The 27,235-nt window shown below is 41.4% G+C and overlaps 2 pseudogenes; one reads left to right on the forward strand and one right to left on the reverse strand.

The window, feature by feature from the left end:
• LOC145406399 (protein sax-3-like) overlaps window positions 1–27,235 on the reverse strand; it is a 558,017-nt pseudogene that overhangs the window by 179,604 nt on the left and 351,178 nt on the right.
• LOC145406321 (enoyl-CoA delta isomerase 2 pseudogene) lies at window positions 18,992–20,166 on the forward strand (annotated as a pseudogene).

Genomic DNA, 27,235 nt, shown 5'->3' on the forward strand with positions numbered 1-27,235 from the left:
ATTTACACAATGGGCGTAGTTTTGATATCACTTCTTTCAACTTACACTATTTCTCAACTTATACATTACTTTCCTGCAAACATTACACCCGTTTCAACTTTATATAAGACTTAGCACATACTGACTGGCCTTACCATTATACTGAGTGTCATATCGCCATCCCACACAGTTTCAGTAGTGTAGGAAGTTATGGTACTCTCTGAAACATGGCTGAAGGCACAATGCAACATTGCATTCTACACACTCGTACCTTGTGTCTTTTCTCTGAGTGGCTGGTCTGACTGTCGAGTGCTTGCATACATGGCAGCGGCACTGGGGTTTACGATGGTTTGGTTTGGAAGGGATTGTGCTAGGATAGTGGCGTCCTGCGAGGAGTAGGGGAGTCTGGGCAGCCATGGGGGTGCGGGTGCGGTGTGTGGGTGTGTCCTGGGCATGCCTGGCGATTATTTCACGTGCCAGCTCCCTCACTAACCCCTCAAAGGTCTCTGATACTCCTGTTGTCATGGCGTGCAGGTAGTGTGCGTTCAGGACCGTGATGTCGAGCAAGTGGAAAAAGAGATTTTTGTACCACTTCATCGTGGTCCTGGCACAGTCAACACTGGAAATCATCGAGTCTGACTGATCCACTTGCCTCATGTTCAGATTATAGTCCAGTGCAGACTCGGGTTTCCAGACGTTGCGCCTCCTCTCGCTACGGTGATCAACGGAGTCTGTGCGGTGCATCAGGGGGCTGTATACAGTTGATAGGAGGCAAACTTCCCTGTTGTGGTTCCACAGGGTGGCAAGAATGTTATTTGCCTGGAAGAAAACCACCTCATTCTTGTCAAGTTTCCTCCCTATCTTTACCATATGGCGACGGTTTCTCTTGACTGTACCACAGACTCTGGTGTCGTGTTGGTGGAGGAACCTAGTGAGAAGAGGGCTAGTGTACCAGTTGTCCAGGTACAACACATGATCACGATGAAGGTACTCCTCTATCACTGTCCTCACCACGGCCCCTGAGAGTCCTATACTACTATCTTCTGTTATATCTGTCTGTGCGTCCATGTACAAGACTATGCTCGCACATAACCAGTCTTACAGTCACACATAACAAAGATCTTGAACCCGAAACGGTGTCTCTTGCTGGGTATGTACTGGCGAAAGGAAATATTGCCTCTCCACAACACAAGACTCTCGTCTATAACGAGGTCTCTGTGAGGATAAAATGAGGAGCGGAACATTTCCCGTAAATTATTAAATACCAGCCTAATTCTCCTCATTTTATCAGTGTTAATTGCATTAGCTGGATCTTCTGCATCAAAAAAGTGGAGGCGGCCGAGAATCTGCTGAAATCTATTACGACTCATCACCTTTCCAAAGAAAGGTGTGAGGATCATTGGGTCAGTTGTCCAGTATGCAGGAATTTGTTTTTTTCTTACCACACCCATCAAGAGAACTAGGGCAAAAAATAAGAACATCTCAGAATTGTCACAGGATAGTCATATTGCTGGGAATGCCTGCTCGTTGTTCCCAAACGTTCACTTTCACGGTGCTGTGTTCGTAAAAATATGTTTGTCAGTTCCACTATGCGCCCCACAAACGCCTCCCCAAAGAACAAGTGGAAGAAATCCACCCTAGTGGAACCCGCTTGCACACCTGGAGCCGTGCAACCAGACCGCCACTCCTCAGTGAAAGGGTGAATGGTGGGAGTAAAATTACTCCCATCTTCCCAGTTCCACGAGACACCACCGTCTCCAGCCACGTCCCCATCGTCGCCTTCGTCAGGGTGGGGAGGTGAGGGTGGTGGGGGAGGTTGGGGAGGTGGAGAGCGGCCCCCTTCATCACTCGCACTTCTCTTCCCTCTCCCTTTTCCTTTACCCTTTCCCTTCCCTTTTCCTTCCTTTCCCCACATCCTGGGGCTGTGGGGAGGAAGTTTGGGAATATTGTGGGGCGAAAGACGTGCTGGGGAGTGGCTCCACCTCCTCTCCCCTAGGCCTATGTGCACCACGTGCTCGTGCTGCCTCCCTCACACCACTTTCCCTTTCACCCCGCACTCCCGCCGCACCACTTTCCCTTTCATCCCGCGCTCCCGCCACACCATTTCCCTTTCACCCCGCACTCTCACCACACCACTTTCGACTTCCCCAGACAAAACACTTGGAGCATGCCTTATTTGTCTTCTCGCCCCACCTTCTGATCCTCGGGGTGAGATTTTTTCCTTCCCCAACCACGAGGCGATATCACGTCCTAAGCCACCGTCATCGTCATCGTCCTCATCCTCGTCCTCATCAGAATCTCTCTCTAGGGGATGGAGAGAGGTCCGTGCAGGTGGTTTGGGTGCAGGCTGGCCTTCCCTTGCCTTACGATATGTCACATACCGCTTTTTCCAGGGCAAAGGGACCTCCTCATCACTGCTTGTTATTTCCTCCTCAGCTAGACGTAATCTCGATCCACCACATCATCATCAAGTGGAGAATCACTATCTCCAGTGAAGGCATCCAGGGCGGATGCTATTTCATCATCTGAGAGACCTTTACGCGCCATGTCTGACCTGGGTCACTGCTAACAGGTGAGTGACCGAGACAAGGGCGAGCGTGGGTCACACGGGGTCTGGGACTCTGCCCTCCTGGTGGCAAGCAGGGGAGGCTAGGGTAGGTGGGCGAATCGAAAATCTCGCGTGAATTTTGAAAATTGTGGAAATTATGAACCTTGCAATTGCAGGACGTTAAATTACGTCGACGGGATTGGCAGTGACTAAACGTGAGGATGTGGAAGAACGTCAATGGGACGCCGCGGGTTAACCCACCTCATTCCGAAACACACACACACACACACACACACACACAGATATAAACTGAACAAGGTCAGATATTGCCTGTGTATAGGGTAAAAGCTAAGATGGGTTGAGGAAATTAGGAAGCCTAATCGTTGGGAGGCTGATAACTCAAGAGATGGAATATTTATCTAAGCGTGATAGAACAGGAGGAAAAAGAAAACAAGAATTCAGGGAAAGACTGAGCCTGGGACTGCTGAAAGCACTTTGTACAATGGTGGCTGCGATAAAGAGCATGCCCAGTATAATTTGGAAGGATTTAGGCTGTACTATTAGAACTGAGCAGGTGAAAGTTTGGAAACAACTCCAGTTTTTCTCAATAACTTCGGAAGTTTGTGATGACGATGTAGCATCTGGCCCTTCAGTACTGTTGTTGACTACACTCGGAAAAGTGAGATGAAGACTTATTGCATCCAACAGCTGCAAGTGTTCAGTGATCCATGAACAAGTACGTCACGAGCTTCCTTACACCTTCGTGCACTCACTTAAATAACGGTGTTTTACGGTAAGCTTTTGAGGCAATAAGAACAATTTCTTTTCATTCAAAGATTAGGCATTCATCAACTCCAGGAAAGTATTGTAGGTACTTTGCTGTGATAATTGGGATTAAAAGTCAATAGTAGAGTCCTTAGCAAATGAGCGTATACAATTAAATGTACAGCTCAGATGCGCAATTGTAAATAATGCAAAACATTGCAGAAGCGCACAGAGCACTCAAAAAGAATGCAGCTGATACCGTAGATTAGTATCATACTACAATATCAGCCATAGATGGATCAGAGAGGCAATATTAGACGACAACACAGACGGAAGGACATATTTTGTACGTGGGCAGTTTGAAATTTTAGATATCTTCCAAAGCAAAGGTTTCAGAAAATCCCATGATTCATGAATCTGAAAGGAATACTAAGAATATGCCACTGGAGCGCCGCCAATGGAACAAATACTGACGATCAGAAAGATTAGTGGATATAGTTTCTAATGCTTCCACACTTAGTTCTTAAGCTGAATACAATAGTTTGTATATAATCATGTCGATTCCAGAGTAAGTCCTAGTACTGAAAGGGCTAAGTGAAGGAAGCCGCTCATCCTGGTCAGGATAGGCTAAAAATACTTGGTAATAAAAGATCTAACAGCAATTGGGGAACAGTTCTGGGTTGGAATCGGTTATTCTTCATCGAGACTGGATGAATGAGCGCAATCTTTCAGAAAGAGGGAGAGGCTGAATTTTGTGTCGTAATGTGAATGTGTTTTTCGAAAGTATTTATGCAAAGAAAAAAATGTCAGCAAGGAAGCACCGTTCGTGAGGATAACAAGAGGGCCACCATTAGTACTGTATGCCTTACAGGTGGTTGTCTTTGAAGCGAGAGAAGGCAAGAAGTACATCATCAGAACAAGCATTAACATTCCACATGGGTACATCAGACAGCGGGAGATTTGGAAGAAAAGCACGGGAACCACGTAGAATGGAATTAAAGACCAAACTGTTAGTGAAGAGTTCTGGTCTTTCAGAAAAGACAGAAACTGTCGCCCTAGGGATAGTAAAAGTTGAAAATAAGGTAAAATATAAATTATTGTAGTATTTGGCAAAGGACGACAAAATAATGTCAATAGTTCACGAGTTCACACACTAAAGCTCTTTGCAGGTAATCCAGTAATAAGCTGGTAACTTACCTTTTCTAATTATCACGTTGCAAATAGCGTTACACAGAACGGGATTAAACAAAGGCATTATGGCATTTGTTTGAGGGTAAGAAAAAGGAATGGAAGTTCCATGCACAAGAGGATAACCTTGCAGCTTCGCTCTGTACTTTTCAGCTGATAATAAATCAGTAAAAAATACAAATTACACATGGGTATGATATTTGTAATCTTAAATACTTCGAGTAGCTAGTCTGTTTCTCATATTCTGGTACCGAATTTTATAACCGTATCATTAGGCCAGAGATGCATTTGTTTTTATGATGATTTAATCCTAGGTGTCGGGGGGGGGGGCGGTTCCATTGAACTCAGCTCCATTCTTTTCTGGGAACACGACAAAAGAACACAGTACAAATTTGCTATCTCTCTCAGTGAAAGGCGTCTCACTCATAGTTTTCACCTCTCCGGTGCTAATAGTGTCAGTGTAATTGTTTAATTTCATCTGAATTTGCTTAGATATCTCTAAGCAATGTATTGTATATTACTTCCGAGTAGTCAAGAATGGCAAGTCAGTTAGTTTACATCTATGTGCTCTGCTCATGGCTCTCCTGTCTGTCGTATTGATGATAAAGATAGTGCAGGATATAGCACAGTGCAAATGTCTCTTGGTTGTGCAGAACTGCAGGCAGCTGTGTTTCTCTGTGAAGTTCCGTGGCTTAATAAGGTCAGGGTGGCCTAGGTATTTTCATTAAAAAAAAAAAAAAGCGTGAGACAGTAACTGAAGTTGTTCAGTGTAGCGTTATAACTATTATGATTGATGCTGATGCTATCGGGATAGCTATGAATTTTTAAGCACTGTTATACTGTGTGTCTGTATACCGAATAATTGGGTGAGCCAGGTCCATGGATTGAACCACACTTACTGTCATACGCCACCTGGTCCTGCTGTCAAGCACACTGATTGGCGCAGCACTCACTTCTCTCACCATCGCGTGTGCCTTCTCTCCACCTGGTCATACCTCACCTACTCTAACTAGTCTATCTTTTACTTCAATTAACACGGTAGCTGATATATTTTTTATGATGATAATGCCTAATGTTCCCACACGGTATTGTCCCATATCGACTCCTCAGTGACTTAAAAGGAAAATGTTCCTGGCAAACAGATACATGGAGGATATTCTACTGTAGATTCATCAACGTCATCTTGTACACTTGGTACAATATGATCTTGTGCTTGTATCTGATGAATCTTGCATTACATTCTTACTGATAATTCACGGCGCTGAAGTTGAGCCTACACGCGGTGGCACTGTGCACCCTAGGTGGATCCGCTGCACCGTCTACCCGGGAAACATATCTCCTCGTATTTCCCTACATCTCGCCCTGGGAAGGACCCTGATCTGACCCTGGTGAGGCGCTTTCTACCACATGAGGGCGCCGGATCCCTGTGCACTGTATTGTATCTACGGGACGGTCCCACAGAAGCAGTTACTTACCTGTGATTGACGGGTTTGCTTGGCCGGACAGAACAGGGATAAGCAATAGCAAAAACCGACACTTCCCACTAAATACATTAGTACCAACTCTACTTTCCTTACTATAATTAGAAGACGCCTGAGTAAATATGAATCACTCATACGTAGGCTAACTTCAAAGAAAGGTTGAAGATATCTCTGAATTTTGAATGACTGCTTTGTTTACGTTAGGTAATTGCGTGTAAATAAGTAATGTTTCTTGATCATATAAAGACGCTCAAATTAAACTGTGTGTGTGTGTGTGTGTGTGTGTGTGTGTGTGTGTGTGTGTGTGTGTGTGTGTGTGTGTGTGTGTGTGTGTGTGTGTGTGTGTGTGTGATAGGACATATTAAGATACTTTAATGAAAGAAAATTACAGTAAAAATAGTGGAGATAAGTTTCACATAATGACTGTGATGAATTTCTCCGTTGTATTTAATATATGTACTGACGAAAGCAATAATCGGCGTTCCTCTCTACCTCAACAGCTTTACTATATGTCATGGCCTAAAAACGCTATCACATTCCACTGATCGCCCGGAATTTCACTGCGAGTTCAGTTACATTCTCAACCAATCCGAGTGAGTGTTTTGTTTACAGACCGATTGTTTGGTTTGTTGCGGGGACACTGCTTATTGTGATTTACAGCGAACGTAGATATTTGTTTTCTAATGCCTAGTCTCATTCACGAAATGATACAGCTAAATACATTTTATATACAATTAAAGTCACTTCTTGCGTTAATTGTTCTTGTCTTACACATGAACGGAGATAATTCAGTAATAATTTATTCATAGCTATAGCATTCAGAGTCAAAGGTCACTCATCATTAGGTACTGACTGCTTTTCATACACTGGGGAGTGACGATCAAAGGCTGTAAATGTAACTTGGTCATATTTTTTCCCAAAGATGCAGATCTCACTCTGATGGCTACCTAGTCTTTGATTCTAAGCTTCAGTAAATAAAAAAAAAAAAAAAAAAATACAAAAGAAAAACAAAACTTACTTCATCATGAGTCGCATGGACTCAGAAACTAAGCACTGAGATTCACATTCACATTTACAGTTCATTTCGTTTCGTAGACTGGGTTTGATTTCGCAGGACGATTGTTTACTCTATCCTGCATTCTCCTTTCGTTGTCCGTTGAGCAAAAAACATTACTTTCGATAATTTTCATCACGTAGCTACGATTTTTTAAATAAGTAGAAACAAGAGACATGATAATATTCTGCACTCTCCCTTCCATGCCCTGCGAAAACGTAATAAAGTTTTGGCTTGGAACTCGCTGTTCGCTTGTTCGTGAGACTAGATCATGTACTTCAACCTTACCCTTAACCTCATGGATCGGAGGATGTATATTATTGGTTTCCTGCTGTTATTTCCGTATAATTTTATTCAGTCCAGAAAAGCCTCTATTTATAATGTAGTTAAACAATGTTATATTAGAAACTTCAGTAAAAAAAAAAAATGTCTTCATGGAATTATCTTCATGGATTTATCTTGATGGTAGGATTAACATAGGTGACGTTCTCGAGTTGAAAAGATTATAACTTTTTGATGAATGAGTGAATGAATGAATGAATAAATTTACCTACTTTCTGACCCAGCACATTTATAGCTTGGCTTCACTGCACCTCATCTTTACTCAACATAATTTATGACCAGGATTTTTTCGCCAAAAGTAAATATAACAACAAAAATAACAACAACAGTAATTACAGTCTGGGGACAGTTGGACAAATGGGTTGTAACTGGTGTCTTACAATCAATATTCTTCAGTTGTTATGCAAGACTGTATGCTGCTGACAGCGGCACTTATGTAGGTGCTTCTCTCAAGGTTCGGCTAAGAAGTTCCTCAGTGACAGAACGATTCTCGGATTATTTTTTTCTTTATTTCATTCAGTCCACAACACGGGAGAGCCGTGGTGCACTGATTAGCATATTCATCTTGCAACCGAACTAACTCTGCTTCCTTTCTCGGTGCGGTCAGACTTGTTGACTTGTTTTCCTTTGCGCCTGCTCTTCTGTTTGGGAACTTGAAGAGGAATTGGACTCATCAAGTATTGCTTATTGGCCTTAACCTTGAATCTACTTAGATTTTTTACTTCCTCCACATTATTTTACCATATCCTGAAGGTATTTTTCGGGCTGAAGTGGTTAATATAGCTTCAATTACCCTCTTCAATACAAAACTGGTAGGAGTGGCTTAAAACTGAATAAAATCGTGTTGTAGTAGCTTTAAAAAATGTTATATAAAATGGTCGTCATGTAATTCAAGATGTTAATGACCTTAGTGCAGTGGACAGGCATAACTGGAAGTCTTTTGTTTCTTATTTTTCTCAAAGTTCACAAATCTAGCACCTTGATGCCTTACACGGACATCACATGAAATTTTCTGATAACTGCCGTCGTGACAGATATAGGAAGTTAGGTTTCTTAAGGCAGTAATAGAGTTGGCACTGAAGTCTTTGTAACCATTTTCTTAGCGATATATTGTGCCTGTTCATCTAGATCAGGGCTTCTCAAACATTATCCTACCACATACCCAGCGATTCAGCAGATCATCGACCCATACCCTATGACTGAAGCACTAAATATAGACTGGTACTCCATTAACACTAATCTAATACAGAACGAAAATATAGTAACTGTTGTTACTGGTGGTGGTGATGATGATGGACGTGGTGGTGTTACTTAACCTTGTTCTGTCTGGCCGAGCAGACCCGTCGACCATGGGTAAGCAACTTTTGCAGGGCCGCCTTTCATACACAGTACAGTACATACACCGTGTAAGGAGCCGGCGTCCCCTTGCAGTTGACAACTCCTCACCAGGGTTGGATCACTGCCATTCTCACGCAGAAATGCAGGGAAGTATGAGGAGGTTCAGCTCCCGGGTGGATGCCGCAGCAGCTTTACTAAGGGTGCACGGTGCCCCCACGAGTAGGTTACTTGTAAGCTGTTGTAAAATTCTTGAACTCGTAATTACTACTGTATATCAAGCAAATAATTAAGCACACACTGTTACAACACCTTTTCAGTTTTAGCACTGTTTTACGGACACAAGTTTCTCAAATTTCAGTATTATGTAGAGAATGATGCCATTAATATATGTAGCTATATTCTGTTAGAATGTTTGTGGACACACTATGTGGGGATGGCTCCGACGCGCCAACTAGCATTATCAAGCAAAATCCATGGTATCCCCCAAACATAAACATTTCAAATCAATATTAATATCTAACCTTAATCTTCAATCCCTTCCGTACCCCAACAAAAGTTTCTAAAGCCTGACGCCAGAACCCTGAAGAGCAGTTTGTTCATTCCCCGATTCCTTCATATTCTTCTTCCTTTCATTTTCTTCTTCTTCTGTCTTAGAGCTGCTTAGTTCTAAAATGGATTAACTGATCACTTTCCTTTTCCACTGAGAGGTTTCATTCTACGGAAGTAGAGAATAGGACAGCTTCCACACTTGTAATCCGATTCTGACCAGACTCAGATATGAGATCAATCGGTCGCAGGTATAGGTCACAGGACATCGTCTAAGTTTTGGCCCTTTAGGTAAAAAAAAAAAAAATTATGTTCATTATGGGTCAGACTTGGTGGAAGGGTTTAAGGTCAGCCAAAGGTTAAACTCGTCTCTTAGAAGCAACAAGTTTTCTGGTCAGGGGTACAGGGCAAAGTCAACTTGTAAAATTTCTATCCAGTTTAGACCAACCTTAGTGGAAGGGTTGTAGACAACGCAGGAATGAAATAATTCAACTTTGAGGACAATCAATCAAAGGCCAAGGTCACAGGACGGTGCCCAGTGTTTGATGGAAGACCATCCGCAAGATACGGGTGTTGCGCTTTTTTTTTTTTTTTTTTCCTCCAGTCAATTTTATATTGCTCTAGAGACACTAACTGAACGGCAAGCAATTGGTTTGAGCCTTCATTAACCCACTTGCTACTACTGCACTCTTCTAAGTTGATTAACGTAGAAAAACCTTAATTACTTCCTGATGCAGGAGCTTATAAAATTAGAAAATCAGGTGTAAAAATACCCTTTACAAAATGCATGGAGATGATTGGATGGCAATGAGCTAAAAGCCACTGGAACAAGGTCGAGTCATTAAAAGCATGTATAACCTAATTCCAACTATATATATATATATTTTTTTTTACACGAGGAAGAATCATTATTGTATAAAATTATTTAACCTTTAGTGCACTAAAAGTGTGTCATAATTATCGTATAATCATGAATCAATAATGCATTATTAAAACTACAGAGGCACTCAGTGGAGCACATCTCTCCGACAAAGAGAACGTAATTTCCAAGGCACTCTTCATAATGGGTTAGGGTTTCGCATCACTGATTAGGGTTTCGCTAAAAGTGTTTTCCGGATTCAGAATCTGTAATACTATTTGCATCGGTCCCAGAAGTTAATCGAATGTTCATTGTGACATGGGCTATCTATCCACCAAATTAATCCAAATCTCTCTTTCAGATTTTGAGTAATCTTGCTAACAGACAAACAAACAAACAAACAGGGGCGAAAACATACTTTACTTGTCGGATAGAACTGTAGCACCAGTCGAACAGGGCAGTACTCCCGAGCTTGATGGCAAGCTGGTGACAGGGAGAGCAGGAGCTCCCGTTTCACCAGCCCTCAGGACTTGATCCTGACCATCCCCCTTTTCTGAACATTTTCAGTGCGTTCATTTACACAGAGAGTAGGCCAGCATGCTCTCTTGATACCTCTACCTTCAACTGTCTACACCACACTACATGCGCATAACATATCACACCTTCTATTCACATCTTTAGTAATGTCCGCTGCAATCTCACAATCAAATGAGGTGGTATCTCGGATTGCCACCACCGGCAGGGTAGGGCTGGAGGCACAGGGTCCTCCTGGTCGCTATCAAGTGACTGTGCCAGCAGCGCCTGTTGCTATTTCCGGGAATGCTCGTCGGCGAAGAGGTGACGGTGCGGCCTTATTCTTTACCAACATCCTCGGCCTTATCACAAATTTAAACTCGGTTCATTTTTTCCTTCAGTCCATATCCCCTTTGGCCCTTTTCCTCACAGAACCACAAATCTCACCCTCTACCGATATATCTCCATTTTGTTTTCCCGGTTACCATCTCCTTTCAAACTTTCGAAACAAGGGCGGCACCTGTTGTTATATCAAATCCCAATATGCAGTTGATACTATTTTAAACTTCACTTCATCCAGTTTTGATTACTGATTATATAAATTAAATTGCCAAAACATTACCAAATATATCTGTGTAGTTTATTGTTCCCCCAATGCTTCTTCGGAACCCAGTGTATTTGATTCCATATTCACTCAGTTGAGTAACCTTGACCTTGCCCTTGGCAATGAAATTACTATTTTGGGTGATTTTAACATACACAATGTTGAATGGTTATTGCATTCTGCCCGGACTGACGACGCTGGTCTAGAATGCGAGTTGTTTGCGGAATCGTTTAATCTCACCCAGTTGGTAAAGCAACCAACCAGAATACCTGATAATCCTGACCATAATGCCCATCTCTTGGATTTATTCTTGACAAATAATCCAGATCAATACGGGATAGAGGTACTGTCACCACTTGGATCCTCTGACCACAATCTCATCAAAGCCTCATTAGTTAACCCTCCTACACCTCCCCATTCCGAACCTGTCAGGGTGACCCGATGGCACTTTGACAGGGCAGACTGGGATGGATTTAGAAATTATCTTGCTGATGTTCCATGGCAGTCTTTCTTCTCTAGTGATCCCAATTCTACCCAGTCCCACATTTGTGACTTAATACTAGCTGGTATGGATTTATTCATACCAAGTCAACAATTCACTAAAAGATCAAACTCTCCAAAATGGTTTGATGGCAATTGTGCCAGAGCAACAGCCCAAAAGTCATTAGCATATAACTCTTACTTAAAATCAAAAACACCTGAATCACTCTCCCAATTTAAAATTGCTAGAAATCATGCAAAACCTGTATTAAATCTATCTAAATCAAACTTTCTTCAAAACCAAGCATCAAAACTACTTAACAACCCTAATGACAATAGAATATTCTGGTCAACTCTTAATTCTTTCAATAATAACTTTAACAAGTCATCTTCCATTTCCCCACTAAAATCTTCAGATGGCAATATTACAAATGACCCACGTGGGAAAGCAGATATCTTTGCTAGTACCTTTGCAAGAAACTCTACCATAGATGATACCAGCCAGAATGTCTCAGTACTGGAACTTGATTCTCTCGAAATTGCCCCACTTAAAATACAGACAAGATTTGTAAAATCCATCCTAGACAATTTACCTACCAACAAAGCTCCAGGTCCAGATGGAATTCCGCCAATTGTTTTGAAAAAGTGTTCCCCTGAACTTGCCTCTTTCCTAGCTAAATTATTCAGACTATGCATACGTACTTCTTTATTCCCAAATTCATGGAAAGAAGCCAATATCCACCCAGTTCCGAAGAAAGGAAGTTCGTCTGACCCCTCCAATTACAGACCAATAGCTATCACATCTTCTCTTGGTAAGGTATTTGAAACTTTAATTAATAAGCATATTGTTAAACATCTTGAATCCAACAACTAAATTAATGATAGACAATACGGTTTTCACCACGAAAGATCCACCATTGACATACTCAATCTCTTAACTCATACCATCAATCAATCAATTGATCTTTTTGGAGAAACTCATGCGGTAGCTCTTGATATCTCTAAAGCTTTCGACAGAGTATGGCACCGTTCCCTGCTGTCCAAACTCCCTTGCTATGGAATAACGTCTTTTGTTCCTTTGATTTCTTCTTATCTTAGTGACAGGAAAATAAGAGTAAAAGTAGATGATGTATATTCGAATTTCCACTCAATTAACGCCGGCGTGCCGCAGGGATCAGTTCTGGCGCCAACCCTATTTCTGGTTCATATTAATGATCTCTTATCTGTCACTCACAATCCCATTCACTCATATGCAGATGACTCAACACTACATAGTTCATTCACACTCAGACATCCATTTACAAAGTCTAATATCTCTACCTCTCAACTCAGTACAGCCATCTCCATAAATCAAGATCTATCTACGATCAGTGAATGGGGACAAAACAACCTTGTCTCTTTTAATGCTAGCAAAACTAAATATATACAGTTTACTAATAGACAGATATTGCCAGATTCGTACATTACCTTCAGTGCTACTAATATTCCCATCTCCAAAAGTATTGAAATTCTTGGTGTCTCACTTAACAGTGCCCTCAGCTGGACCTCTCATGTCAGATCACTTGCTAAAACCGCCTCAAAGAAACTTGGATTATTGTACAGAGTCCGTAACTTCTTCGCAGATGAGCAGTTAGCTATAATTTATAAGAGTCATGTGCGCTCTCAGCTTGAATATTACTCACCCTTGTGGAATGGTTGTGGAGAGGTTGCATTAAGACAACTAGACAAAATTCAGAATAAAGCTGTTAGAATCATTAACAACCCTGCCATTACATATAAACTACCTCCCCTGCAAGTAAGAAGGAATGTTGCCTCCCTTGCATTATTTTACAGATATTTTTTTGGCAAATGCTCAGACGAAGTTGCGTCCATGGTGCCACCTCTCCATGCCTTCCCTCGTGCTACACGGGCATATGGTAGCGCTCATGACTGGAATGTCACTCAGCCATATTGCAGAACTTCTGCCTATCAGAATTCTTTCATTCCCCATACTGCATCTCTCTGGAACTCACTTCCCCAGAGTTGTTTCCTTCCCAACTTCAACCGACAGCTGTTCAAGGATGAGTGTTACAGATATTTTATGAACAGAGGACAACAGTAATCTGGTGTATGGATTATTTTTTTTTTACTCATTTGTGTTTCCTTCCTCCGTTCTGTTATTTAAAAAAAAATAAAATAAAAAAAATAAAAAATATAGGATTGGGGATGCATGTCCTTTTAGTGCCTTGACTTTGTTGTAATGGTTTTTGCCGCATTGTCATCCTTACATATCCATACATTTATCAGAAGTATTTTATGCTTTATTAATTTTTCTCGAACCTTGGAAGTATTCCCTGGAAATCTCCATACATACGCCTGGGGGGACGCAAATCCCTTTTTGAGAATCACTAAAATCACTAACCTAAAGTTTCATTTTTTTTTTTTTTTCATGTTATCAGTCTACCTATCTGTGACCATGTTTTTCTATGAACCAGTCCTCTGTCTGTCTGTCTGTCTGTCTCTGTCTCTCTCTCTGTCTCTCTGTCTGTCTGTCTGTCTGTCTCTCTCTCTGTCTCTCTCTCTCTCTCTCTCTCTCTCTCTCATTTCTTTATACCTCAGATAACTACATGAGTACGAAAAAAGGGGTAATATACAAAATGAACAACTGAGGAAGAAGGATTATATGCATGGTAAAGTTTTTGAACGCAGGTGTCTTAGCTCTGTCCACAACTTCCTTTCATCGCGGCTTCTTGTATAGTGTCAGGGATAAAAGTCTGCCTATTATTCCACTTTATCTACTTCACAGTTAAAGTATATCCGACACTTTCCTCCCTGATACATCGCATAAAAGAGCATCACAAGAAACACAAGAAGCCGGTCATTTGTCACAAAAAGATGGATCTGTAGCCGAGGTGAGATGTTTGGAGAAATTTTCTCCCTGACAGAAGCACTGGAGATAGGTTATCATTACAGCATCTCTCTCTCTCTCTCTCTCTCTCTCTCTCTCTCTCTCTCTCTCTCTCTCTCTCTCTCTCTCCCTCTCTCTCCAGTTAAGATTATACAATAGATGCGAAATTAATTCTCAGTCATGTTTAACAAAAATAATAAGAAAAACTACATATTGTGAGTGAAGTTTGGACCATGTCACAGGAACGGGAGTCGAGTGAGAGCAGTGGAACCGAATTATCTCAAAGGAGCATGTGAAGTCACATACAGACAGACAGGCAAAGGGGGGAGTGAGAGAGTTTGTGGGGTTGATGTGGATGTAACTGTGGATGTATTGTGAGATTATTTCGGCATATGAAGTGGGTGAGGAATGACACTGACTAGAAGACTGTGTGTCAGTAAAGTGGAGAGGGAGAGGGAGAGGAGACCAAGGATGAAGTGGAGGGATGGACTGGTGAGATATACAGTGTGAGAGATGGGGGTGGGAGTTGGAGGGAGGGCATCCAAATTTTATATGACCAGGTGACAAGATGATTTATTTTTTGCCATGCACTAGAGGATTAAGGTATTTGGCTATAGACAGATACATAAACAGAAAGTTAGAAAACCGTCCTCCGTGTCAGAAACCATACTTTGTGTATCGGTAAGTCTAAGGGTGAAGGAAACGAATCGTCCCTTTATGGGCAGGAAGTCTGGGGCAAAGACTTGTATACCTGACGTCTGACTGGGTTATTACTAGTGTTGCATCTTTACTTTTGTTAACGGTAAATGTGTGTGTGTGTGTGTGTGTGTGTGTGTGTGTGTGTGTGTGTGTGTGTGTGTGTGTCTTAGTGTGCTGAATTGTGCTTGTGTGTCGTGTGTCTTTGTGTTTCTTGGTTGTCTTATTCAATGAATTTTACACTCGCTCTCTCTCTCTCTCTCTCTCTCTCTCTCTATCTATCTATCTATCTATCTATTTATCTATCTATCTCTATCTATCTATCTCTATCTATCTATCTATCTATCTATCTCTCAGTTCATACAGTGTTACCTTCAGGTTACACTACGAGTATATCGAGTGTCACGCCAAATGGTTTCTTCTAGCCCAGGAAACCATTTACCACCTAAGATGGCAACGATATAGTCAACTGGAAGCCAGGTTGTCAAGTGGGTTCAGGTGCTTCCACTAGATATGGCCCAGAAAAGTTTTATATCCGAGGGCAGGTTAGCATTATTACCCACAAACTACTACGCAGCAGTGAGTGACTAGTGTGGTCTGATTTGCATAGCCCTGAACCACTACGCTTCTGATGGAGCAATAAAGTTCCAAATGATGGATAGTGTGTGTGTGTGTGTGTGTGTGTGTGTGTGTGTGTGTGTGTGTGTGTGTGTGTGTGTGTGTGTGTGTGTGTGTGTGTGTGTGTTTGCGTATTTGCGTCTGTCTTTGGTTGTGTGCTTGTGCATGTGCATATGTGCTTCTTATTGTTTGTGTGTTTCTATGTATTTGGATGATTGTGTTTGTTTTACTCGTCCAACGTAACACAGTGGGTAACACTAGTAAGGTTCTTCACTGAGGAACGACAGACAGTGAAGAGAGACAGAGTGCTGGGCAACCCATATATAGCAGATGTACAATTATTTATAATGTGTCACACAGAAGTCCTATGATATCCGAATTCATTAAAACTGCCTTAAACAACCTAGGAAATTCAATCTGCTATCGTTTTGGCGTGCAGAGAATAGCATATCGATTTACGAGAGTTAAAAACACGAGATACTGTACACGGTATTCCCATGAAAGGAAGTTAGTGAAGGAGGAGTAAACTCAAGGAGGATTTTCCAGTAGCCATCATCCGTTGTGTCACATGGTTTCACGCAGTGTGCACTGATCATATTTTCTTGATAGACTGTAAATTTAGATTAGTGACAATTTTAATAGCCTACTTGTGTGAGATGCTGAGACTCTCTTCTGGAAACGAATATGCACAAAATGACAAATGAAAGGAAAGAGAGTGTAATTGATTTAGTCGTACATTTAATATTTTGGAATTGTTTTTTTCCTTCACTTGTGTTTAGGTTCACCACAAAATATGATGACTGGTTGGCAAGAAAAACGATAAAACCAAGAGTAACATTTGCACTTACATCACAGGGTGGCCTAGAATATATAAGTAACAAGGTAGGGACAAATTCTTGGTGTATCTTTGTCACCGATAGCTTTGAAAGTTTTCAGTAGAGTGTTGTTAAATAGGTTGGAGCCGGTGGTTGAGGGTATTCTGAGGGATGAACAGGCTGGTTTTAGAAAGGGACGTGGTTGCAATGATCAGATCTTTATAGTTAGGCATTTGATGCAGCAAGTTAATGAAATGAGAGTACCGTTAAGTCTTTGTTTTGTTGATTTTGAAAAGGCTTTTGATAGTGTTTCGAGAGAGACTATGGGGAAGATCATGAGACATTTTGGAATACCAGAGGAGTTTGTGAGGGTCATTATGAACATGCATGAGGACACATTTTGTAAAGTGATGGTTGATGGTTGTCTGAGTGATTCGTTTGAAGTCAAGTCCGGAGTAATTCAAGGTGGTGTTCTATCGCCTTTACTATTTATATTGGTCATTGATTACATTATGAAACGCGTTGGAACAGAAACCGGTGCAGGTATACTTTGGGGAGAGAACAGGAAACTTTTGGATTTAGATTATGCAGATGATATAGTTTTGATTTGTGATGGGCCAGAAGAGATGCAGAGAGTGTTGGACTGTTTGGTGAGTGAAGGTCGCAAGGTGGGTTTGGTTATTAATTGTGGAAAAACTGAAATAATCAATATGAATATGGAAAATGCGCAGGAATGTGTAATTGGAGGTATGGTTGTAAAGCAAGTTGATAGGTTTAAATATTTAGGTACTTATTTAGCCAAGGATGGTTCTTTGAACTTTGAATTCGAGGAAAGGTTAAAGAAGGCTAATCAGGCAATGGGAATGCTTAAAAATATTTGGAATAATAACAATTTTTCTGTGCATACAAAAATTAAACTTTATAAGGTAATGGTTAGGAGTATCTTAATTTATGGACACGAGTCTTGGTACAGCACAGTGACTATGAAAAATAAATTTTTTGTGTTTGAAAATAAAGCACTTAGAAGAATATTAGGAGGTAAGTGGTGGGAAAGGATACCAAATAGTAGAATTAGAGAAATAACGGGAGTGCAGCCGATCGATGAATATGTTAGATTCTCACGATGGAAGTGGCTAGGACATGTGTATAGGAGACAGGGAATAGTACGAGGTACACCAGGGTGGGTGGCACTTGGTAGGAGAGGTAGAGGAAGGCCAAAAGAGACGTGGGTGAGAACAATGAGACGGGAAGCTGGAGATGAGTGTTGGGGAGATCTTGAGGAGTTAGCACAAGATAGGATGTGGTGGTGTGAGTTCATCGAGGCCCTATGCATCCCCGAGGGTGCCACAGGAAATGATTGATTGACTGATTGATTTTATTAGTCCGTAAAGCCAAAGACAATTCATTGTGCTTGTACCTTTTTCCCCACTTCAATCCGACTTCAAGATAAAAACTCAGTTATCTTTAATGTCTGTTTTCTGATATTCGTCCTGGTCACAATAGTAATATTAACAGATTCATGCAGTGTGTTGTGTTCCTGATTCATCCTCAGATGTAGGTCATTTATGTTATTTCATAAACTAAATTAAAGTTTCTGCATGATATTCTATGTAAAATTAGTATTATTTACTCACAGAGTAAAATCAATACAAAATTTTCGCCCTTATGAACAGAACTGACAGATGATACCTGGCAATATGTATTCCGCCCACAGAGATACACCATTTCCAGCACTCACAAATGCAGACCCAACCCCTGGCATTCAGCTGCATATCGCAAACATTACCATATTTTGGTCATTGCGATGACTTTCCGTCCCGCAGCTCTTAACTGTCCATTTCAGCAAACGACGGACAGTTTCGTTAAATTCTCAACACACTTCCCGTAAGCAAATGCCATTTGAGTCGTTGTTGTACATTGCTTGTAAACTGGGATACCTAATGTCAGAGGAAAGAACAATTAGAAGAATCATTATGTCAGTTTGTTCTTCTCATTCTTGGTAATTTAGCTGGTTTTATTCTTTTCATGCCAAAGAGTTATATGTGTACTGTACACACACACACACACACACACACACATACACACACACACACACACACACACACACACACACACACACACACACACACATATATATATATATATATATATATATATATATATATATATATATATATATATATATATATATATATATATATATATATATATATATGACTGTCCCAGGCTTCTGTCTGTCCCTGGGTTAGGTGGAAGTGACACTAAAACTGCAGTTATTATGGCTGGTGTGAGATATCTGGCAAGGAATGTGGCAGGCTGTAGGTATGGTGCTTGCAGTGTGGTCGGGCAGGTGGCATGGAGGGCCGCCGGTGTCTGCTTCACGAGTGTCTCGCCGCAGTTTGAAGAGGCCAAGGAACGACTCAAGTCACTGAAGGAGGACCCAGACAATGAGGTGAAGCGAAAGATCTACGCCCTCTTCAAGCAGGCAATGCAGGGCCAGGTGACCACAAAGCGACCCAAAATGGTTGACTTTGTGGGTCAGGCCAAGTGGGATGCCTGGAATGCCTTGGGGTTCATGTCACAGGAGGAGGGCTCAGAAGGCGTATATTGAGCTGGTGAACTCCTTGGCTAGGGCTGAGGCGTCCCAGGCAGCAGCAACAGTGGAATCAGGCCAGAAATACAATAATCTCCTGGTGACCTGTGTGGGGAAGTCTTCGCACCATCACTCTCAACAGACCCAAGAAATTTAATGCAATCAACTGTTGACATGTACAACGAGTGGTCTGTGGCATTGAAGGAAGCAGCAGAGGACCCACACACGGACATCACAACCATAACAGGGGTCAGTGAAATTACTGTTCATGCAATGATCTCTCCATCTTCACCGGCATCAGTCCAGAAAACATGCAAGAGCATTTGAAGATGCGTGGCGACCTCCTGTACGGGTTTGTGCCTTCATTCATCGATTTTCCGAAGCCATTGGTGGCGGTGGTTAATGGTCCGGCCCTTGGTGTGAGCGTAACTGTCATGGAACTGTTTCATGCGGTATATGCCTCAGATAAGGTAACCTTCAGCACCCTGTTCAGCAGGCTGGGCCAATCTCCTGAAAGCTGTTCCTCCTACATTTTCTCTAGGCTAATGGGGCCTGCAAAAGCCAATGAGCTGTTGCTGTTTAATAAGATCACAGCATAGGAGGCATGTGACCGTGGATTGGTGACAGAAGTGTTTCCCAACGCCAGCTTCCAGAAGGAGGTGTGGCCACGTCTGCAAGAGTACGCCAAGCTGCCAGCCAAATTTCTCATCTATTCCAAGGCTCTCACGAAGGACAAAGAGAAGGAGATGCTGTATAAGGTAAACCGTGCCAAGTGTGACCGTCTGGTGGAGCGCTGGACATCCAAGGACTGCATCAGCGCCATCATGAAGTTCTTTAGCGGAAAAAAATTAAACTGCTGAGCCAGGGTAGGATGTTTTGGTGCCTAGGGAACCGTAGCCGCTTCCACTCACTCAATGTAGAGTGATGCCATATGAGCTCTACACTGAGTGACAAGCCAAATGGTTTCCTGTGCCCAGGAAACCATTTACTATGCTGAGGGTTAAGTGTCCCCTAGATTCCCCTATCCAAAAGCACTTTCTCATGGGAGTCGTTTCAGAGAGCCTCAGAGGGCCCAATACCTGTCCAGGGCCCCAACCAAATGGGCAGATTTTTATGGCCATGTGGAATAAGAGAGGTGTGAATGAGGACAGCAAGAGGGTGAAAGTGGCGACTGTGTTCAAGAGTGTGAGATATGCCGTGATGGCACTATGTGAAACGAAGACGAAATGGTGTGAAGTGGAGGAGTGGGAGGGTGTGAAATGCCTAAGATCAGGAATGAATTTGCGAGGAAGATGCAAGGAAGGAGTTGCTTTGTTGATGAATGAGGTGTGGCAGAGTGGAATGAAACATGTGTCTTCTCGAGGTGTATGTATGTCAGGTTGAAGTCTGGGAGGGTGAAAGTGGCAGTCATTGTAGCATATGCACCGTGTGAGGACTCCTGTCCTGGGATGAGCTGGATGAAGTAGTAGGAGAAATGCCCAGGAGCTACAAGATGATCATAATGGGGGATATGAATGGAAGAGTGAGCACTGGTCCTGAGGATGACATAATAGGCTGTTATGGAGTGCCAGAAGAAGATGATAATGGGAAGCAACTAAAGGATATGTGTCAGAAGAGGAGGTTGTGCATGTGTAACTCGTTTTTCAAACACAAAGATGCACATAAATATACATGGTATTGAGGAAACGGGGATCGTGTTTAAAGAAGCCTGATTGATTTCATGCTCGTAGAGAGGTCGAAAATGGGAATAGTTGCTGATACAAGGGCCGTGAGAGGACAATGTGGAGGTCTGTCAGATCATATGACTGTGGTATGGAAGATCAAGCTGAGAGGAGTGAGGTGGATCAGGAGAGAGAGGAACAATCAAGGAGAAAGACTGAAAGTTGAGAAGCTGAGGATCAAGGAAATGGCAGATGATTCCAGGACCAAAGTAGAGGACGAGTTAGAATCAGTGAACTGGAATGAAATGGATCTTGACAGCCAGTGGAATGCATATAGGGATTGCTTAGTTAGGAATGCTAAAGTGGTGTGTGGTGTGGCAAGAGTTACAACAAAGAAGAAAGGTATGGCATAGTGAGATGAGGGGGTTAAGAGAGTAGTGGAGCAAAAGAGGAACAAGTGGCTAAAGTGGTTACATGATAGGGGTTCAGTTGAAATAAGAACTGAGTGTACTGAGAGCAAAAAGCATGTAAAGAGACTAGTGAAGAGGAAAAAGGAGGTAAATGATGATCTAGGAAGAAAAATGAATGCGAACTACTCTGTAACTAGGAAGTTATTCTGGAGAGAGGTGCTGAAATGTAGATGTGAAAGTGGAAAGAAATGTGATGGTGTGAAGGATGCAGGTGGCAGATTATTAACCCATGGAGATGAAGTAAGGAAAGAATATTTTGTTAGCCTGATGAATGGGAATAGAGAGAACAAAGAGGTTGTAAACATGATTGGTTTGGGGGGCGTGCAGAGAAGGAATGCCGTGCTAGGAGACGTGACACTCACACAGGTGAAGAGTACTGTGAAGTGGCTGAAAAATGGGAAAGCAGCTGGGGTTGATGAGGTGTATGCAGAGATGCTTAAGTGTAATGGAGAGAGTGGAGTGAAGTGCTTGTTGGAGAGTGTGAGAAGGCATGGATGAATAAAACTGTGCCTGCAGAGTGGAAAAAGGCTGTGATTGTACCCCTGTAAAAAAAAAAAAAAAAAGGCGAGCGAAGTGAGTGCAAGAATTATCATGGCATAAGTTTATTGAGTGCTGTAGGGAAGGTATATGGAAGAATTATTATAAAGTAAGAAAGATTTCAGAAATTCTAGTGAGTGATGAACAGGGTGGCTTTAGGAGTAGCAGAGGATGTGTGGATCAAATATATGCAGTGAGACAGATAGTAGAGAAGGCTTGTGAGAAGGTCCATAAGCCATAAGGTGTTTATGGCATTCATGGATCTGGAAAATGCATACGACAAAGTACACAGAGCGATTGTGGAAAGTTTTGCGCATGTATGATGTAGATGGTAAGCTGCTAGGTGTTGTCAAGAGTTTTTATGATGGTAGCGAAGCATGTGTAAGGGTAAATGGGCATCTAATTGAATGGTTCACGATCAGTGAGGGCGTGCGACAAGGTTGTGTGATGTCCCCTTGGTTGTTCAATATATATATGGATGGGGTGATAAGAGAAGTAAAAACACTAGTAATGGAGAAAGGGATGGTGTTGGTAATGAATGGTGATGGATGCAATATCTCAAATTTGTTGTATGCTGATGATGCAGTACTGCTCGCAAGTACCGGACGAGAACTTGGTTGGCTAATATATCTATCTATCTATCTATCTATCTATATATATATATATATATATACTGTATATATAAATGTAGGATAGGGTGAAGAAATGTCACTACTGACAAAATGTGGGGTCTGGAAATCACCTGTGCTGTTTTTTGCTGAGTGTACATTAAAGTTCAGTAGAGGCGAATGAACATTGCAAGTCTTGGTGAATAATTCTGAAGGTGTGTGTAAGAAACAAAATGTAAACGTGCATTTAGATAAGAGTGAAGTTTTGATATTCTCTGAGATGGTTTGATCATGTGGTGTGGATGGACAATGACAGACTGACAAAGAGACTATACTGTAAATGAGTGAGGTGGAGGAGGTGGAGGGGGAGGGAGATACCGAGAATAAGATGGAAGGAATGAGTGAAGAGGCATATAGGCAATGGCAGTGTGGGTTGGCGAGATGGCATCCAAATATCAGAGGACAGGGTGACGTGAATTTAATTCGTTTTTGGCCACTTCTAACGGAATTAAACGTCTGGCGATACACAAATAGATAGATTAAAGGTTACTGACATGAAACAAAAACTACAAATAACATTAATACAGGAACTGTTCTCAACATTTCAGGATATGAGAATCATTAACTGTTTATCTCTTACAGTCTTTGGACGATTTTTTTTCCCTATTAGTCTTTATCTCTCATCCAGGATAAGGATTGTGAACTGTTCTTACTGTGTCAAGTGTACGATGCGCAATCACTGAGAAAATTTTGGTTGTCTGGAAGTTAGTTATCACACGAATAATTCTTCAGGGGCATAATCAGAGAAGTGATGCCTCAGAATATAAATTACCACATCTTCCCGTGCTGCATGATGTACAGTTGAACTCAAAAGTTCGTGGTACAAAGGCTGAAACTAACAGCTAACGAAATATTATAGTCTTGCCACTTTTAAGAATCTGCGTTAGGCCATTTAACAAAAGCAGATGTATTGTGACCTAGTGACACAGAAGGAATCAACTATATACGGTACTAAGCGACTCCAAGTGTATGGATACTAACCAGAAGAGGAAATGATAAGCAGAAGACATGAAATATTATACGAAATTTTGTCCTCGACTACCACGAACTGGAGATATATGAATTCATTTGTTAACGGTGGGCAGCAGCAGGAGTAGATTCAAGTTCAAAGACGACGGTTTTCGGTCCAATTTTTCACTTCTTTCACACGGTGGCTCCTTATATATATATATATATATATATATATATATATATGGTGATGTTTTTTATGGTTTTGTCACCAGTCCATGTTATTTACATCAAGGCAGACACTGCGAAACGAAAAGATCAGATACAACTTTTATTTATACATTCATTATCAGGGACTCCGTAAGTTGAATATAAATACCCAGTAGTAGCAAGGTTAAAACAATATAAATTACGCCGTCTGGGTTAAATTGCCTTTTGCGTGGGAAGTATTATTAATTTTCCTCTCGTCCAAGAAGTACAGTCTGCCTGATTCAACTTCTGGGGACGATTCAACTGCCCACCCCCCTTCTCCTTCTTCCCCTAAGTACCCACCTTTCTCAGCACCTTTGCGAGTACGCCCTCCGCCCCGCACCCCCAAGAAAAAAAGTATACTCTGCCCATTTTAGTCTGGCTTTAAACTGCCATACCTCCATCTTGAATGCTGAGGCGTAACAAGAAACTAACAATAGAATACGGTGCCAATCATGAAGAAGTGGTATGGAATGGATGTTGAGCCCAAGTACTGTATATTCTACCAATGAGCTTCGAGAAACAAACTGCAGTAGGATAAAAGTTCTGTCTAAATAATGTGAACAAACTAAAAGAACAATTTCCTCTTATCAGATGTTAAGTATGTAAGGCTTTACTAAAAAAGATATTAAGTTATAGAATATATGGTTCTGACAGTAATTGAAACGATTTTATAGTACGCTTGTTCCTCAAAAATCAATGGCTGCTCTTTGGCACAGTTTTATACTGCAAAGTTTTTTCTTTCTTTTCTTTTCTTTTTCTTTATTCTTTTTTTAATAGCAGAATGCCATTTTGAAGTCTGTTCCAAGAGCCGTACTTTCACTGGCTTAGAATCTTTCGTAATGTTCGACCAATGGGTGGGTCGACTTGTTTTAGATGATACATATTAGTTTTTACATTATTAGCTGGTGGAAATTTCGAAACCCAAGAAGGCCAGACGGATTACAGTGAATATTCTTCACTGTCTAATATGACTACCACTGGTACATGAAAAGTATGATGTGTAGTATTTACAAAATATTACTAGGTTCTTTAGGGAATAGTCGCTGTAGATATTGTAATTGTTAGTTACGTGCTCTATAAAAGGTGAAAAAAATATTAAATGAGTTGATTGTAGAATAAGTTTACAAATATGTGAATATAGCATTGTTAAACTTTTGTACATTTATCTTCAGTACGATTAGATCATCACAGCTGCTGTCCAGATTTTTCACCCAGCAGAGTACATCGTCTGGCAGTATTTATTACCAGTTACCTGACGATGGATCATGTGATTTATGGTCTCAATGAAAGAACATCCGGGGTGGTTCTGTCCCTACTCAGTAACGATTTCTCTTCCCACGACGCATCAGTCATCCCTACACACTTTCACACCTATACTTATTTTTTTTTTTTTTTCTGAGGCAAAGATGAACTTGACAGACTGAATACAATATATCCAATAACATTTACTAACCCAAATTTCCCCCTCAGATATATGGTGTTAATTCATAATGCTAGCGAGTAAAGAGATTATGAAGTAATGTTGCATTTAGCCAATCATCACCACCCTGTCAAGTGCATCTTCGCCTCACTTAAAACAAAAAATGAGTATAGTCACCATACCTCTTACTCGGTCTTCCCTCCTTTCACTCGGGACACTCATATATATATTTTGCCGGTCAATTTCTTGCTTTTTCCTCGCAGAACATGGCCAGATCACCTCTCTCTCTCTCTCTCTCTCTCTCTCTCTCTCTCTCTCTCTCTCATCAGCCTTTACACTACATTTTTCACGAACCCATTCATTTGTCCGTTTATTATTCCATGCCAGTCTAACAGCTGTCACTCATCTTATATCCCTCAATCACTGTCCACGCTTCATTACTAAACGTTTAGTTGGAAATTATATACTCTCATGCAATGTTCTCCTCACTCCCACGTTTATATTCACATTTCTCGCGACTACTCGTAATGTCTCCGCCACCTTCCTTCTTCCTTGCATCCTTTCTTTCAATTCCTGATCATTCTACCACCCGCGTTCACAACACTGCCTAATACTGGAATAACAGTATATTTTCCTGTTTTGCGTCAACCACTCTCATCCTAAAACTTGTCTTTGCATACCTTTCTTGCACCATCGCTTTGTTCTCTGGAATCATTGTTAATTTTGTCTTTGTAAACTTTTCAACCAGACTCTGAAGCTTCACATCTATATCTGCAATTAACAGACATCTTCTGCAAACATAAATTCAGACAGTTCCCAATAATTACTGTCTCACTTTAGAACCATTCCCCCTCCACGTGTCCTTCTGTCACACTTCTCGATATTTCATTTACATTCACATTAAACAGACATGGTGACATAACACAGGTAAATTAAAAAAAAAAAAAACGCTTAGTTTCTTACTGCACTATCCACCGTTACAGATGCTTTTGCTTCATCTTATATCTATGCAAAGCTTTGTGCAGTGTACTTTCTACCCCATATACTCCTACAGTCGGTTTGTTTTTACTAAAAGGAAATTGATCACTCCCAAAACTACAATACTAAGATGTGGTTGCATAAAATTCGATAAGTCTCTGTCATAAGACGTGGGTCAGTTTCCTCAGTAGACCTCTGAGTCTATCAATGTGAAATGAGTTAATGATGTTAGTCAAGTTAGATAAAAAATATGAACGACAGTACCATCCACAGTGAACCTAATTTACTGTGTCAATCCCAAATGCTTCATGCAACCATCTATCAAACTCCAAGACCTTCTCTGTCTTATACCACAGCCAGTGCAAATGTTTCATCAACATATCCCCTGCCAACGTTCCATGCACCCTGCTTCCCACACAATAGCTTTTCTGCAATTGCCTTCGCCCTCTCAATTACTACTCCGCAATACACCTATCTTACTTCACTTACCAAGCAGATATTCCTGTGACTCCCAAATAATCTTCTCTCATCCTTTCTCTATATGAAGGTGCAGCTACAGCATCTTGCCACTTTCAAGCACTCTCTTTTGTATTTAGTCTAATCTACAGAGCTTCAAAGGCTAGTCTATTAAACCTTTCTACAACATTTTTCCACTATCACCATTCATTTCACCAACGATTTCAAACATGGATATGCTGGTGTTGCAGAGGGTTTCCAAGCACAAGGTCATGACGCTGAGCACTGTCCACTGCGGAGATATAATTCCCAGGTACAAGGCTGAACATAGGGCAGGCCAGCGAATCAAGAAGCCTGACGAAGTTTACAAATACACTTACACGAGCTTAGATGATAAGTGTGACATGCAAAGTGGTAACAACGAGCGAGTCAGGAAGATTGTGTCTTCGTATGTCAAGCTCTTCCTACACTTACCTGACGTCTCAGCACGGAATGCATTCAACATCTATGTCCACCGCACGTGAGGTTAATGAATTTTT

The sequence above is a fragment of the Coenobita brevimanus genome, chromosome 70 (assembly GCF_032717465.1).
Source record: "Coenobita brevimanus isolate Jiangsu-jjx chromosome 70, ASM3271746v2, whole genome shotgun sequence".
NCBI lineage: Eukaryota > Metazoa > Arthropoda > Malacostraca > Decapoda > Coenobitidae > Coenobita > Coenobita brevimanus.